The sequence below is a fragment of the Rutidosis leptorrhynchoides genome, chromosome 3 (genome assembly GCF_046630445.1).
Source record: "Rutidosis leptorrhynchoides isolate AG116_Rl617_1_P2 chromosome 3, CSIRO_AGI_Rlap_v1, whole genome shotgun sequence".
Taxonomy (NCBI): Eukaryota; Viridiplantae; Streptophyta; class Magnoliopsida; order Asterales; family Asteraceae; genus Rutidosis; species Rutidosis leptorrhynchoides.
Window position 1 is genome coordinate 400,081,182 of NC_092335.1, and position 16,065 is coordinate 400,097,246.

Consider the following 16,065-nt stretch of genomic DNA (forward strand, 5'->3'; position numbering starts at 1 on the left):
ATTTCCGGGTCATCACAGTACCTACCCGTTAAAGAAATTTCGTCCCGAAATTTGAGTGAGGTCGTCATGACTAACAATAAAAATGTTTTCATGCCGTATATGTGTTGATAAATAGAGTTTTATCACCGTTAAATAATATGGATAAAACAATCCGATTATTCGAAGCGTATGAGAGAAGTTATCGTAAAAGAGTGAAATGAAGAATAGAGATTCGTCTTAACTCTTGACGTATTAACGATTGATTTCCGTAATTTAAGGAATAGAAAATTTTCATAATCTAAATAAGATTTGATTCTTCGGAATTTAAGGAAATTAAGATTTCTTTTGATTAAATGTGTAGTTTTCCTCGATTGCTATGTTTGATATTTCGCTATAAATTGACCTCTTCCGTTTCATTATTTTCATCACTCTTACATCTTCTTCCTCATATCCTATTTTCAAAAGATTGTAAAAAAATGCTTCATCCAGTTCTGATTCTTGATATACTCCTAACTTTCATATCTGTCATTCTTCTTTTTCATCTACCACCGGAGGAATCTGCTTACTTCTACTTTGCCCTTGGGGTTATAGTGCTTTTAATTCTCCTGTGTCTTTATGTTGCGATAAACATTGATATATACGGTTTGTAATTTATGTGTTGTTATCGGGCTTTATATTCTCCCTTATATTTCAAAGTTCCTGCTTCTGTCTTCTATAATTATTGTCATCCCCAGTTAATGCTTTCTTTTATTTGCTGCGATTTATACCCCCATTTCTATTTCGGAGTTTTGTCCCTTCGTTTCTTCTTCTTGTGACTAAGCATTGCTTGTAATGGTCCAAAATTCGTAGATATGAATTTTGGAATGAACATTGTTAATGTTCTAAGAAGAAAATGGTAATGGCACGATCTTGATTTGTTAAATTACCAGAATACCCTGGAAAAGACAGAATCATCAAGAAATATTTTCTTGATATTTTAGTGATTAACTAGAATACAAGAGTCGTATGACATAGCACATGATGACGTTATGATCTGTGAATCATCACGTTCCATTTAGAAACTCAGCATGACTTACTGTAATATAATCCCGTTGATCAAGTGTCATTATATTATACTAACTCATGCTTCAGCTCCCAACACCACTTCAAAAATATTCATATTTTGAACTCGAAGGTTTCAGAATTTAGAAACTAAAATAGTTTCTTTTATGATGTAACACAGATATCATAAGGAGAAAATTGATTTCCGATAAGAATGATAATGGAATTATCTCCAGAAATATGGAGGATATTTATAATGAAAGATACGATGATATCTTAGAATTTCTAATGTCAGAGGATGATGAAGAATATTGTCCGCAAGGGTTTAGATTCGGAAGCAATGTATTCGTTAATGGCTTCAGCAAATACTGAATCATTTGGATTCTTTGAAGGCAGGTTTAGTCTTTGTGATTTATCCACAGCCTCCTTCATACTTTGCTCAATTCGTTTTTCAGTACCAAAATTTTTCTGAGCTTTGCCAACACACCATTCTTTATCATCAAACTTTTGACTGTTAAAGTCGTTTACAGTTTTTGATGCTTCATCAGCTTTTTCAACATTCAGAGTATTGATTCATAGACTGGTTGCTTTTCAGAATTTCAGAATGAAAGCTCATAATTCTAAGAGATGAATGTTATATGTATACATATGATGTTCTATTACAGTTTTGAATTCAAAGTATGACATTTGAAAGGTGTAAGAATCTAAGAGTGATGTTTTCTGTTAAATCTTGGCTTGGATTCTGATTTTTCAAAATCAGAATATGTAATCAAATTTGGATGTGGATGGTTGTTTCGATTTTTACAAAAGAATATATATATTGTTATGAAAGTAGTGAGTATAGTTGATGATTTGTTGAATCAGAATTGAAGAATGTAACATATTAATTGTGAATTTATATATCTCTCGGGTATTACCTACCCGTTAAAATATTCTCACTATTAACAGTTTGTACAAAAGAATTTTCTTAATTACAATCTTTATGAAAATATACCTACATATATATTTTCTTTAGATGTAATCATGGATTTAATGAGTTAACATAATATTAATCTCATCTGGTTTTCGACTAGGACTAGAATATAAAATCTCTAAAACTTTTAGAAACTACATATTCTCTGCAGAATATTTCTTCGATGAAGTTATGAATCAATACTTCATCGTTTGTTGTTGTTATCTATGGTGCGTATGATGTTGATGTTTGAGGTACAGATTGTGATGTTGAGGTGTGGGATGCGGATGTTGTTGTTGGTGGTGGTAATGATACTGTTGGTGTTGATGATGGTGGTACTGGTTATGCTGCTGATGCTGCTGGTGGTGTTTGTAATCTTTGCAGCATATTCTCCAAAGCCACTACCCGAGCGCGAAGCTCGTTGACTTCTTCTATTATACTGGGATGATCGGTGGTTCGGACGATCAGATAAATAAGATTTAGAATATGGGATAGTATATAATCATGACGAGATACTCGGGAAATGAGAGAGAAAATGGTGCTTCGGATAGGTTCACCGGTAACTGCTTTAGGTTCTTCGCCAAGAGGGCAATGTGGTGGATGGAAGGGATCACCTTCTTCTTGTATCCAATGACTAAGTAGGCTACGAACCCATCCCCAATTCATCCAGAATAGATGATGGCTAATTGGTTGATCCATTCCGGTTACACTGTCTTCGGAGCTCAGGTGAATATCCATATCGAAATAGCTGTCGGAGTTTAAGGAATTTGAACTAGATACGGGATCCATCTTGTATAATTAGAGAGATAATTTTTGATATGAAATAGATTATAGAATTTAGATTGGTACTCTTCAATACATAATTTACATATGTATATATAATACCAAAATTCCATAAATCACGGAGGAATTTTCGGAAGATGTCAAGTAAAGTATACAGTAACAGATACGCTAAGATATGAATTTTGTCGATACACTATCTGTGCAGTAAATGTAGGAAAACGTGTCTAAATAAGCATGTAATTTCTTGACAAGAATTGATAAGTGAAACTCGGTAAAAATAGATACGGTCATAGTCCAGACTCACTAATGCATCTTAACAATTACCAGTTAAACACACTAATGCAAATTCTGGTTCCCTATGACCTCAAGCTCTGATACCAACTGTGACAATCCTTTCAAATCCCTTTGGACGAATACATCATTTATTGATTTCATAGTGAGGTTTTGACCTCTATATGATATGTTTTGTAAACATTGCATTCTTTTGAAAAGGCACACCATAAATGAATATATAAATCCAAGGTTTTCGACGTCTAATGATTTCTACGTATAGACAATCACAGTATATAATAGTTTACAATACTACATCCGTTGACAATGCAGTCAAAATAAGATACATGGTGATGATTTTGTGAATGCAAAGTTTTCTTGAATAAAGCATCTATGACTCCATGCACATAGCTTGTATAATGATATCGCGTATTTTATACACATTTTCATTAGCGATATCGGTCACATTTTGGTCCATTCGGATACGATTTGGCGGTTATATTGATCATATTGAGATTTGTTCGAGTTTGAAAAGCTAAGTGTTGAAACGTGGTGTTTTATGGAGTTTATGAGGCGTTTTGTTAGTTTGTTATTGCTAAAGGCGCACCGAGGATGAAAACGTTAAGTATTTATCGGGTATATTGGGTTTTGAGTGAAGAAAGAGTGTAAAAAGTCGAAGGAACCAGACGCAGTGTATCGTCGCGGCGCGGAAAGGGGCCTCGCGGCGCGACATAGTACTAGTTTCCAAATCAGAAAGTGAGTTAAGAAGGTAATTATTTTATGAGTATCTCCGCGGCGCGACCAATAATGTCGCGGCGCGACACCTCTGGCGGTTCAGCTATTTTGGCAAGTATAAAAGGTCCGAATTTAACCCTAAATAATTCATTATCGTATCCAGACGAATTCCAGCCACTTTTTGACGAACTTAGGTGATTTTTGGGGATCTTCAAGGTCATTCTAAGGTACCAATCATTCCGGGAACAAGTCTCGATTCGTTTATCTTTCAGGATTCAATCTTTGATTAGGTTTATTCTTTTGTTATCAACAATGAATTTCTCTATTTCTTTGATTGTTATTTTGGTTTTAGCCATGATTGTAGGCTAAGCTTTTAATGTTTGTCTAGACTGAATATTTGCAAGTGTTTGGATGAAACCTTGATGTTTTATTAATTGATGCATGATAATTATGAGTTTTGATTAAGAACCATTCTTGTGGGTGTTGATTATTGTTACTAGGTTGATTAGTGAATCTTGTTTGAACAAAGGGAACCCTGTTTCAATATAGTGATCTAATTTCCAATTGATTTGTCTTAACCGATTGGGTGCTTACTGGACCAAGGGGGTAAACTGGGTAACGTAATTGAACAAAATAGGGGTGAATTGTGTGGAGTGAACGCGTAACCAATTGAATCTTAATCTTATAATTAGCTAGTTACTAAGTCACAAACGAAAGATGGTATTTGGTGAAAGGGAACCCTAAGCCAATTAATCCTAGTTTGACGTGTTTGCTAAAAGAGAACTCTGGGTAAACCGACTCTGTAATTGTGTGCATTGATTAATAGAACTAGTGCTTAATAACAAATCATCCAACACTACGAATAGGATATCTAGGCGAACATTCTTTTATCCATTGAATTCAAATATCTTTACTTTTCCGTTGAGTCTGCATTTCTTTTACTTAAACTTAAAAACACAAAAATATTGTCTTTTACTTTTTAAAGCTATCTTGATTTGGCTAATCGTTAAATAGCCGCAAAACAAACTATCTCGTACTTTCAATTTTCATAGTTTAACTTAGTTTACTTTTATTTGCAAACTTAATTCTCACGTTAATACTGTCCTTGGAACGATACTTGGAATTACCATTTTTATACTATTGCACGATCGGGTACACTGCCCGTAAGTGTGTAGTAATCTTTAACCAGGCATATTTCCAAAGATAATTTATATACTAGATTTCACACATCAAGTTTTTGGCGCCGCTGCCGGGGACAGTTGTGTTGAAAATTAAGTTTGATAATTAAGTTTGAAAATTAAGTTTGTTCTTAGTTAATTTTAACTGTTTATTTTAGTTTAATTCTAATTGAGTCGGTGCGTTTAATCGGTTTGTTAGCTGTGTTCTTGCAGTTACAGGTAGTGTATGCCACACACGCGTTCTTCAAGTTCTCCGATTTTAACACCGTTTGACGAGCCTGAAAGAGAGTTGTTCAAAGCCTTAAGTCAAGAGCAAAAATCTAAAGTGGATTCATCACCGTCTTCGAGTGAAATAGTAGTCAATTTGTTCAGTAACACAGACATTGTGGTGCCCGAGACACCACCAGAAGTTAACTCAGAAGAAGATTCTTACGTTTCGTCTGACACCTCAGATACTGAAGAAATGGCCGAAGAACCACCTCGTCCTCAGACTATGGCAGAAAAGTTGAAGGCCACCCGAGGAGGCCAAGGCAATTCGATTACTCAGCCGGATGTTAATCAGCCTTTTCAAATCACAGGGCCGATCCTGAATTTGATTTCTTCTGATTGCCGATTCTATGGCAAAGATACCGAGGATGCTAACGAGCATCTTCGTAATTTTAATGATGTTTGTAACTTGTTTAAACTACATGAGGTTGCCGACACTTCAATCAAGACAAGGCTTTTCCCTTGGACTCTTAAGGGAGAAGCCAAGAGATGGTTAGATAAGCAACCAGAAGGTACGATTACATCTTGGGCGACTTTGGAAGATAAGTTTTTGTCGAAGTTTTTCCCTGCTTCTCGAGCTGCTCGACTTCAAGCAGATATTTCTCAATTTAGTCAAAAGAGCAGTGAGACATTGTTTGATGCTTGGGACCATTTTGCTACTTTGTTACGCTCGTGTCCGCAACACGGGTTGAATGATTTACAGAAGGTTCAGATTTTCTACAAAGGTTGTGATATTCCTACGCGTCAAAGTATTGATCAAGCAGCAGGTGGAACGTTAATGGATAAGACTGAAGAAGAGGCATTAGCGATTATTGAAAAGCAAGCTGCTTATTCTCATGAGTGGCATCAGGATCATGAGTCTTTCCATTCAACTTCAGTTAAGAGAACAGAGACTACAGGTACAGGTGCTTATGATGATTTTGGGTCTTTCAGTGCTAAGTTGGATTCGTTTGGTAGGAATTTGGAGAAGATGAACAAAGACATTCATGGTATGAAGGTTGGTTGTGAATACTGTGGAGGTTTACATCTGGGCAAAGATTGTGATGCAGGTTTGACTATGAATCAGAAAGAAGAGATTAATTACATTAGTCAGCAGAATAACAATCAGTTTCAGGGACGTGCTCAGTTTAACAGGAATTTCAACAATCCTTATAATCCGCAAGGTAATCAGGGTTCGAGGTTCCAACCAGGTTCTAGTGGAGGTTTTCAGCAGCAAGCTCCCGGTTATTTTCAGAAACCACAGGTCGAAGAGAAAAAGTCCAACCTTGAGGCTATGATCGAGAAGTTAGTGATATCTCAGACTCAACTTGTCACTACCGTTACTCAGAATAATGAAAAGAATGACCAAATGTTTCGAAATCAACAAGCAGCTATTCATAATCTTGAACAGCAGATTGGTCAACTTGCTAATAAGAGTAGTGAAAGGAAACCGGGAGAGTTACCGAGCAAGACGGATACTAACCCGAAAAACGGGCATGTTAATGCTATCACCACCCGAAGTGGTTTAGCATATTATCCACCGAGGAAGCCCGACGAGTATGATTTGAGGGTACCGTTAGTTAATGATAGTGAGCCGGTTGTTGAAAGTGAACCGGAAAGGGAAAAGGAGCCGGAACAGGTGGCTGAAAAAGTTGTTAAGGAACCGGTTACTGTTGCTGCTAAACCGGTAGTTAGAGAGTATCAACCACCGCTCCCATTCCCGAGGAAACAGCGATTGGAGAAGCTAGAGGCCGAAAAGTCCAAGTTCATGGACTTGATTAAAAAAGTTAACATAAATATGCCTTTTATTGATGTTATTGCAGGTATGCCTAAGTATGCGAGGTTTCTCAAAGATTTGGTGACTAACAGGCAGAAGCTGGAGAACGTGTCTTCAGTCAGGTTGAATGCCGCATGCTCAGCGGTTGTTGCAAACAAGCTTCCCGAGAAGCTTGAAGATCCTGGAAGTTTTACCATTCCTTGTTTACTTGGTAATTTGGACTGTATGAGGGCTTTGGCGGATTTGGGGACTAGCATTAATTTAATGCCTTATTCTATTTACTTAAAGCTAGACCCCGGGGAGTTAAAACCCACGCGTATGGCTGTGCAGCTAGTTGACCGCTCTATTAAATTCCCTCGTGGAATCATAGAGAATATGCTAGTGAAGACCGGGTCGTTAGTTTTTCCGGCGGATTTTGTGGTTTTGGATATGGAAGTGGATGAAAGGATTCCACTAATTTTGGGTCGGCCATTCTTAAATACTGCTAGGTGTATGATTAATGTGTATGGCCAAAAGTTGACCCTTAGGATAGACGATTTGAGTGCAACATTCTCAATCGACCATGCTTTAAAATACCCTGGCTACACTGATGATACATGTTATTTTCTTAACACTGTGAATGTCCAGTCTGAGTTTTTGCAGGAATTCCCAGAGTTACAGGGTTCAGGAGAATGCTCATTGGTTGAGATTGATGAAGAGTTGCAGGTTGAGGAGGTGGATATTTTAACCACCTTGATGGAAAACGGCTATGAGCCGACTGAAGAGGAGTTCAAAGAACTCGAACGTGATTCAGATTACCGGAGCAAGTCTTCAATTGAAGAACCTCCCGAGCTTGAATTGAAGCCACTTCCAGATCATTTGGAATACGCTTACTTGCATGAGGAATCTAAGCTTCCGGTAATTATTTCTTCTTCTCTTTCAGCAGGTCAGAAAACTGAGCTTGTAACCATGCTAAAGGCCCATAAACCGGCCATTGCATGGAAGATTCACGACATTAAGGGTATTAGTCCCTCCTATTGCACCCACAAAATTCTAATGGAGGATAACTCCAAACCTGTGGTGCAACGTCAAAGGAGGTTGAACCCGCACATGCAAGATGTCGTGAAGAAAGAGATCGTTAAGCTCCTTGATGCAGGTCTGATTTACCCGATTTCTGACAGTCCGTGGATTAGCCCGGTACACTGTGTACCTAAGAAAGGTGGTATGACTGTTACCACTAATGATAAAAATGAGTTAATTTCCACTCGGACTGTCACGGGGTGGCGTGTTTGTATCGACTACCGTAAGTTGAACGACGCCACACGCAAAGACCACTTCCCGCTACCTTTCATGGATCAAATGCTAGAGAGGTTGGCGGGAAACAGTTTCTATTGCTTTCTCGATGGTTTCTCGGGCTATTTTCAAATCCCTATCTCGCCCGAGGACCAAGAGAAGACTACTTTCACGTGCCCGTATGGCACGTTTTCATATCGACGCATGCCTTTTGGCCTTTGCAATGCTCCGGCCACTTTTCAAAGGTGCATGATGGCCATATTCCATGACATGATAGAAGATTGCATGGAGGTGTTCATGGATGACTTCTCGGTCTTCGGTGACACTTTCGATTCATGCCTTCTCAATTTAGAACGGATGTTGGTCAGGTGCGAAAAATCCAATCTTGTGCTCAACTGGGAGAAGTGCCATTTCATGGTTCAAGGGGGCATAGTTCTCGGGCACAAGATTTCTAAAAATGTTATAGAGGTGGATCCCGCAAAGGTTACCGCTATTAAAAACCTTCCACCTCCCACCGATGTTAAGGGTGTTAGGAGTTTCCTCGGGCACGCCGGTTTTTACCGGCGATTCATTAAAGATTTTTCTAAGATTGCAAACCCGATGAATAAACTCCTTGAAAAAGACAGCCCGTGGAACTTCTCCGAAGAGTGCCAAAAGGCATTCGAGCTTTTGAAGGAGAAACTCATCAATGCACCAATCATAATTGCTCCAAATTGGTCCCTTCCATTCGAGCTTATGTGCGATGCATCTGATTTCGCTGTTGGCTCTGTTTTGGGTCAAAGGGTTGAGAAGCATTTCTGACCCATCTATTATGCAAGCAAGACCTTGCAAGGAGCGCAATTAAATTATACTACCACTGAAAAAGAGCTTGCGGTGGTCTTTTCATTTGATAAGTTCCGGTCCTACTTAGTCTTGTCTAAGACTATTGTTTTTACGGACCATTCTGCTTTAAAGTACCTTTTTGCTAAACCGGATGCAAAACCCCGACTTCTTAGATGGATCTTGCTTTTGCAAGAATTTGATGTTGAGATCCGGGATAAAAAGGGTGCTGAAAACTTAGCGGCCGATCACCTTTCACGTCTTGAGAACCCCTCCCGTGAGGTTCTCGATGAGACTACCATTCGTGATGATTTTCCCGACGAATATCTCATGAAGGTGGATAAGGTTGACGAGCCGTGGTACGTGGACATTGCTAATTATCTCGTTGGGAGATTCTTAGAAAAAGGGTGGTCACATCAAAAGAGGAAGAAATTCTTCAGTGACCTTAAGTACTATTTCTGGGAGGATCCCTATCTTTTTCGTTGTTGTCCTGATGGGGTTATCCGCCGGTGTGTTTCAGGTGATGAGTGTATGCGTATTTTAACCGAGTGCCATAGTGGGCCTACCGGTGGGCATTTTGGACCCCAAATTACGGGGCGTAAAGTCTATGATGCCGGCTTTTATTGGCCGACAATCTTCAAGGATGCCCACCTGGTTTGTAAGTCATGTGATTCGTGCCAAAGGGCCGGTAAAGTCACCAAACGGGATGAGATGCCTCAATAAAGCATCCAAGTTTGCGAAGTATTTGACGTTTGGGGAATTGACTTTATGGGGCCATTTTCGAAATCTCAGAATTATAGTTACATACTCGTTGCCATTGACTACGTGTCTAAATGGGCCGAAGCGCAAGCTTTACCCACAAATGATGCACGAGTTGTGATTTCATTCCTTAAGCGTTTATTCTCTCGATTTAGAACTCCTAAAGCTTTAATTAGCGATAGGGGTACTCATTTTTGTAACGCCCAAATGGAAAAGGTATTGAAGCGATATGGAGTTCTCCATAAAGTTTCCACTTCATACCATCCCCAAACGAGCGGACAAGTTGAGAATACCAATCGAGCTCTTAAAAGTATTCTTGAGAAAACTGTGGGTTCGAATCCGAAGGAGTGGGCAAATAAGCTCGATGAAGCTTTGTGGGCGTTTAGAACCGCCTATAAAACGCCAATTGGTACCACTCCTTATCGGTTGGTTTATGGGAAAGCGTGCCATCTCCCGTTGGAGATTGAGCATAAGGCTATGTGGGCACTTAAACAGTGCAATTTAGATTTGAAGGAAGCCGGACGCCTAAGGGCGGGGCAATTGAATGAGCTTGGTGAATTACGCCTAGATGCGTACGAGAATTCATTGATCTATAAAGAGAAAACCAAGCAATGGCATGATAGGAAGTTAAAGGGTCCAAAAGAGTTTAACGAAGGCGACCGAGTGCTTTTGTTTAACTCTAGATTAAAGCTTTTACCGGGAAAACTCAAGTCCCGGTGGACGGGACCATTTGAGGTTGTTAAGGTGTACCCATACGGTACGATCGAGTTAAAAAATGCGAATGGTATTACCTTTAAGGTTAACGGACATCGTGTGAAGAAGTATTTTGATGGTCCGTTAGAGATTAATGATGAGGTTCACGTTGAACCCGATCCCAACGCCACTTGAAGTTGGGGACGAGTCGCGTGAACGACTCTTAAAATAAGGTTCACATTGTTGTATAGTTTGTATAATTAGGTGTGATCACGGGTTTGCTGCATCTAAATTGCTAAATAATTGCTTTTGATCGATTACTTGTTGGTTATATGGTTAGTTTTGGGGTTTAAAGGTAATCAAAGGCTGCTGTATTATAAAAAGGGCGAAATGCCAATTCCAGTGAAAGGCCGCGGCGCGGAAATGGGGATCGCGGCGCGATGATGTTAATGATTTGGTAACAGAAAGAGGCCTAAAGATGGTTTTTACACGCGTGTATTACCGCGTCGCGACATCTGGGGTCGCGGCGCGAGGTATAGCAGGATTTTGGTTCATGTATTTTTATAGATGTTTGTGTCAGGTGTAGTATACTGCCGTGGCGCGGCAAGTAACGTCGCGGCGCGACGATACAGGCGCGATGATTCTGAACCCCTCGTTAGTGTTTAAAGTTAAATGGGTCAACCCAATTTTTCACATAACCCGACGAGTATTACACCCTTTTTAGGGTTTTTGCATCAGTTTTTCACCACAACTCTCATACTTATCTTTCAAACTTACATAAGGCTTTCAAACCCTAATTTCAATCTACCCAAATTGCTACTTAATTTCTTCAATTGCTTGCTTAAACATGCCGGTTAAGGTCCGAATTAAACTAATCTCTTACTTTTTCTTCCATGTATCTTGATTAATCTTGTTAATTCTAGGGTTCATGTTTGAATTTTTAAGGGGTTATGTTTAATTGAATCTTTTATGCTTTAATATGAATTAATTGTTGATGAATATGATATTATTGTGTTGTCTTCATGATTTATTGTGTTGATTATGCATAATATTGATTCTTGAAATTAGGGTAGTGATTAAATCCGAATTTTATGTTAATTATTTGGGGATTTTGTTTGTAAGGGAGTTGATTGTTAATGATGGAATGTTTTAAGATAGTGTGGGGTAATTTGGGCGGGTTTTATGTGTGATTTTGAAATTGGTTAAGCTTGATGAGATTTGTGATTAATGCGTTCATTTACTTGAATGTTGAAATTGTTTAATATTGTTGGAATTGGGTATTTGACTTGTTGAGTTGGTTAAATTGAGTTTCAAGTGAATTGTGTAATGAGGAGTTTTATGCTTTAGAGTTTTGGAGTTGGTTTGAATTGGTTAAATAGAACACAAACATATGTTTTGGATACTTGCTATGGTCTAAATGCTTAATTGAAGTTGAAACAAGTTTGATGGTAGTTGATGCAAGTATGTGGAACATGTTGATTTCGCTTAACGCTAACTTTTCAATGTTTTGTGTTTGGATTGGTTTTTGTTTAATTTGTGTAGAGAAGCAGAGGTAATGCTCCATCATCCTCCACGGCTCAAGCCCGTAGGGAGGAAGAGCGACGAACAAACCCGGAAGTTTGGTTGGAACAAGTGCAGGAAGAATTCTCTAATTACTATGAATTTATTTCGGCTAGAAATATCCAAGCTACTTGGTATTTTAGCTGGAATGAATTAGAGAGAGCGTCTGGTGATGTTAAGGAGGATGTTGCTTCATTGTTGTCGATGTCTTATCATGGGTTCGATCTAGATTCCTGGGAACGTGCCATGTCCTTAAGGGAGGATCTTTATAGAGAGTTAATTGTTGAATTTTTCTCCTCTCTTAGCTACCGTACTAGAAGAAATGGGGAAGATCAAGCGTTCTTAACTTTTCGCTTGGGAGGCGAGAGACGGGCAATGAGTCGACTCAATTTAGCTCAGGCATTAAATTTATATGAAGGGTGGAACGAGAATTTGTTGAAACGGTATTTAAAAGAAACAGAGTTTATTGGAAGCCAGGAAGGTTATAGTGAGCGTGATTTTTGGGAAGAGATATCGGGTTTGGTGCCATTTGTGTCTAATGAATCGAAAGGCTCTGATATTCAGCGCAGGGATTTACGGTTGTTTCAGAAACTTTTGTCAAGTACTTTTTGTGGCAGACGGAATGGGAACGACAAAGTAAATTCCACCGAGTTATGGATTATGTATAGGTATACGCGTAGTGCACATGTGGATTTGTGCAATCTTATTGGTACATATTTGTCGAATCATTCAAGAGAAACTAGAGCGACACGGCCAATTCTTGGTGGTCATTATGTTACGCGAATAGCGAAGTTTTTCGATATTGATTTCAGCAGGTGCACCAAATTAACCGCTCAGTTGCAAGTTATGAAACCTTTTAATTTAAGGTTTTATTTTAACGCAAATTTTGTTATGTGGAATGCGAATCGAGATGGTGTGGTAGCATTTGTTGAGCCACAAGCACCTGCAGTTGGAGGTGCTAATCAGGGTGTTAATGAGCCGGAGCCGGTTGCTCCAAATGTGCATGCAGGGGGTGAACAACAGTGGGGTATTTCCCAAGAGGTTTGGGACGGTTTGGTTTCGTCAGTTGGTAATTTACAGGTTGGTATGTCAAGAGGGTTCAGTGATTTCCGAGGGGATCAGCGGGAACATGATAACCGCATGTGGGCAAGCCAGCAAAGAGTAGAGTCGAGTAACTCTAGGCAGGAGGAAAGGTTAGATGAGATAGCCCATGATCAGCAGTAGATTGCATATGGCAATGATTGGCAGCGCCATAATGATCGCCTCTATTATTATGATCCGAATAATTATTATGGCACAACAGCTCAGACACCGGTTTATTACCGCAGTGATGTTCGGCCACGAGTTCAGGCCCCTATTTATGACGAGCAGGAGAGGTTGGAGAACGCGTGAGAGCGTTTTCAGCAGCAGTACCCATACGGCAGCTGGCCGTATGGTGGATTTCAGTGAGGAGGGCCTGCGAGCCCGTGATCTTGTTGTATTTGTTTAGACTATTTTCATTTCGTTTGGGTTGTACTTAAATATTTTTATTTTTCATATTATGTACTTGAGACCTTATTAGGGGCAAGGCGTTTCGGTACCGGGTGGTACCACCTTGTCCCATTTATGTAGTTTGCTTGTTTTTCTTTTCTTAGGTGTGTTGGTGAAACAGTTTTTCAAGTCTGGCATTAAGTTCAGCAAAACTACTTGAGTGATGATATTGGTGTGAGGATCGGGAATGGACGATGTTCTTATGCTGGCAGTCAGTTCAGCGCCATCTGTCACTGTCATTCCACGATCTGTGGTTAAGCTCGATAAGTTTTTATTTTTCTTACCCTTTCAATTTTAATCCATTTTTGATCTCAAATAATGGGGACATTACTTGATCTCAAGTGTGGGGTGGGGGATGTAAAATCTCTCGGGTTGGTTATTAATAGAATCATCATTATTTTGGTTTTGATATCTAAAAGACTTGACGTTTCACGGGGTTTTGGTCGTAAAAAAAAAATTGAAAAATTTAGGGGAAAATAAAAAAAAATGAAAAATTAGTTAGCGAAAAAAAAAAGAAAAGAAAAAAATATATATATAAAATATAGTTAAAAATTCGACCAAAACCCTTGTTTAAGTATGGCTTGGTATTTATATTTCATGATGTTTAAAGAAGCCAAGGTTGTTCCACATGTTCATTACCATTGAACATGAAATCCTACGAGTTCGGGGAACTCAATAGTAGGTCACCTGTACCAAAACGGGTGTAAACCATGAGAGAGCGGTGATTGCATAGCGTGATTGTGACCGAATCACGTGCCAGATCAAAAATTTTTGGTTACTTGGTATAGCATACTTCCGAAACTATATCATTTTATTATTGCATCATTTAAATGATGTGATACTGTGGGAAGAAGAGCCTTGAGCTTCACCAGTGCTGTCCTTTTTAGGAGCAATAGCTACGTGCTTGTGTTTGCTTAGACAACACAACCCATAGCCAAAAGCTATGGAACCCGAAGGTTTTCGGGATTTTTCAAAACCGGTGTCAAGTGAAACAGATTGGCACTTCCGAATGATTCAGATCCACTCATTAAGGAAGTAAAGTCTTCCGACCGTCCTACTTGGTACGTATACCTCTTAAGCGTGCCATTTCATTACCCATCATATCACGATGAGGTACCGTTAGAGGAGAAAGTCTTGAACTTTCAAAACACGTTCATTATTTTGAATGTGAAATCCTACATGAACATTCAGTTCATACGTAGGTCACTTGTACAAAAACGGGTGTCAATCGTATGAACGGTGATTGGATCGTGTGGTCGAAGCCGGGCCATACGCTAGATCGAAAACTTATACAGGGCGGTCTTCATTGTTTCTCCTAACAAGGACAATGTATACGCTCGACCACCTTTTATGACCATACAGGATGAATCCACTCCATCCTAAAAGGAGTCAAGTCTCCCGAACGACACACTTGCTGATTTATTTCAGAAGATGTAGTCCAGACCAGTTGTAGGGTGACGAAAAACCTTGAAAAGTCATTGCTAAAATCGACTGGAAATCTACCAGGCCTCAACATCAAACAGGGAAACTAGTAGTCAAAGCTTATCTCAATGAGGGAGATTTGCTAGCCAAATGGGAAGCGCACCATGATACACAAAATGTCAGTGATTGATCAGATTCCCAGTGGATAACCTCCGGAAAGGTAAGATATCAGCTTTTAAGCCTGATGAACTTCAATCTTCATGATTGACCTAACGGATTAGACGGTTACCTCATAACCGTCGATGATATCCGGACGTAATGTGTATCCTCCTAAGCACATTATTTTCTTACCGACATCTCGCGATGTTAGGTACTGTGGGAGGCTTGGCTTGACCAATTGCGGGGTAGCCCGTGCGTTCTCTTGGCACATGTGTTCGATTGCTTATTCCTTGGTGCTAGGTTCCCACTTGATTCCCGGATTCTTTGAAGATTTATATTATGATCGAGATTCTCTACTTCATCATTATGGTATGTTATCGAGATTATTTTTTTTTACTATATTGATTCATATTGATTGCGGTTTGGGAAGTTACATCGGGGGAATGCAAGTGGGAACCATGGTTGTTATTTATGCCAAATCGTGCCCACGCTAGTTGCTTGTTTGGTTTCTTGTTCATTGGTTCTACATTCATGTTTGAAGACGTTATTATATTGTAGAAGATTATTTTCGAGTTCTATTGCTTGAGGACAAGCAAAACTCTAGTGTGGGGTGGTTTGATATCGCATATTTTATACACATTTTCATTAGCGATATCGGTCACATTTTGGTCCATTCGGATACGATTTGGCGGTTATATTGATCATATTGAGATTTGTTCGAGTTTGAAAAGCTAAGTGTTGAAACGTGGTGTTTTATGGAGTTTATGAGGCGTTTTATTAGTTTGTTATTGCTAAAGGCGCACCGAGGATGAAAACGTTAAGTATTTATCGGGTATATTGGGTTTTGAGTGAAGAAAGAGTGTAAAAAGTCGAAGGAACCAGACGCAGTG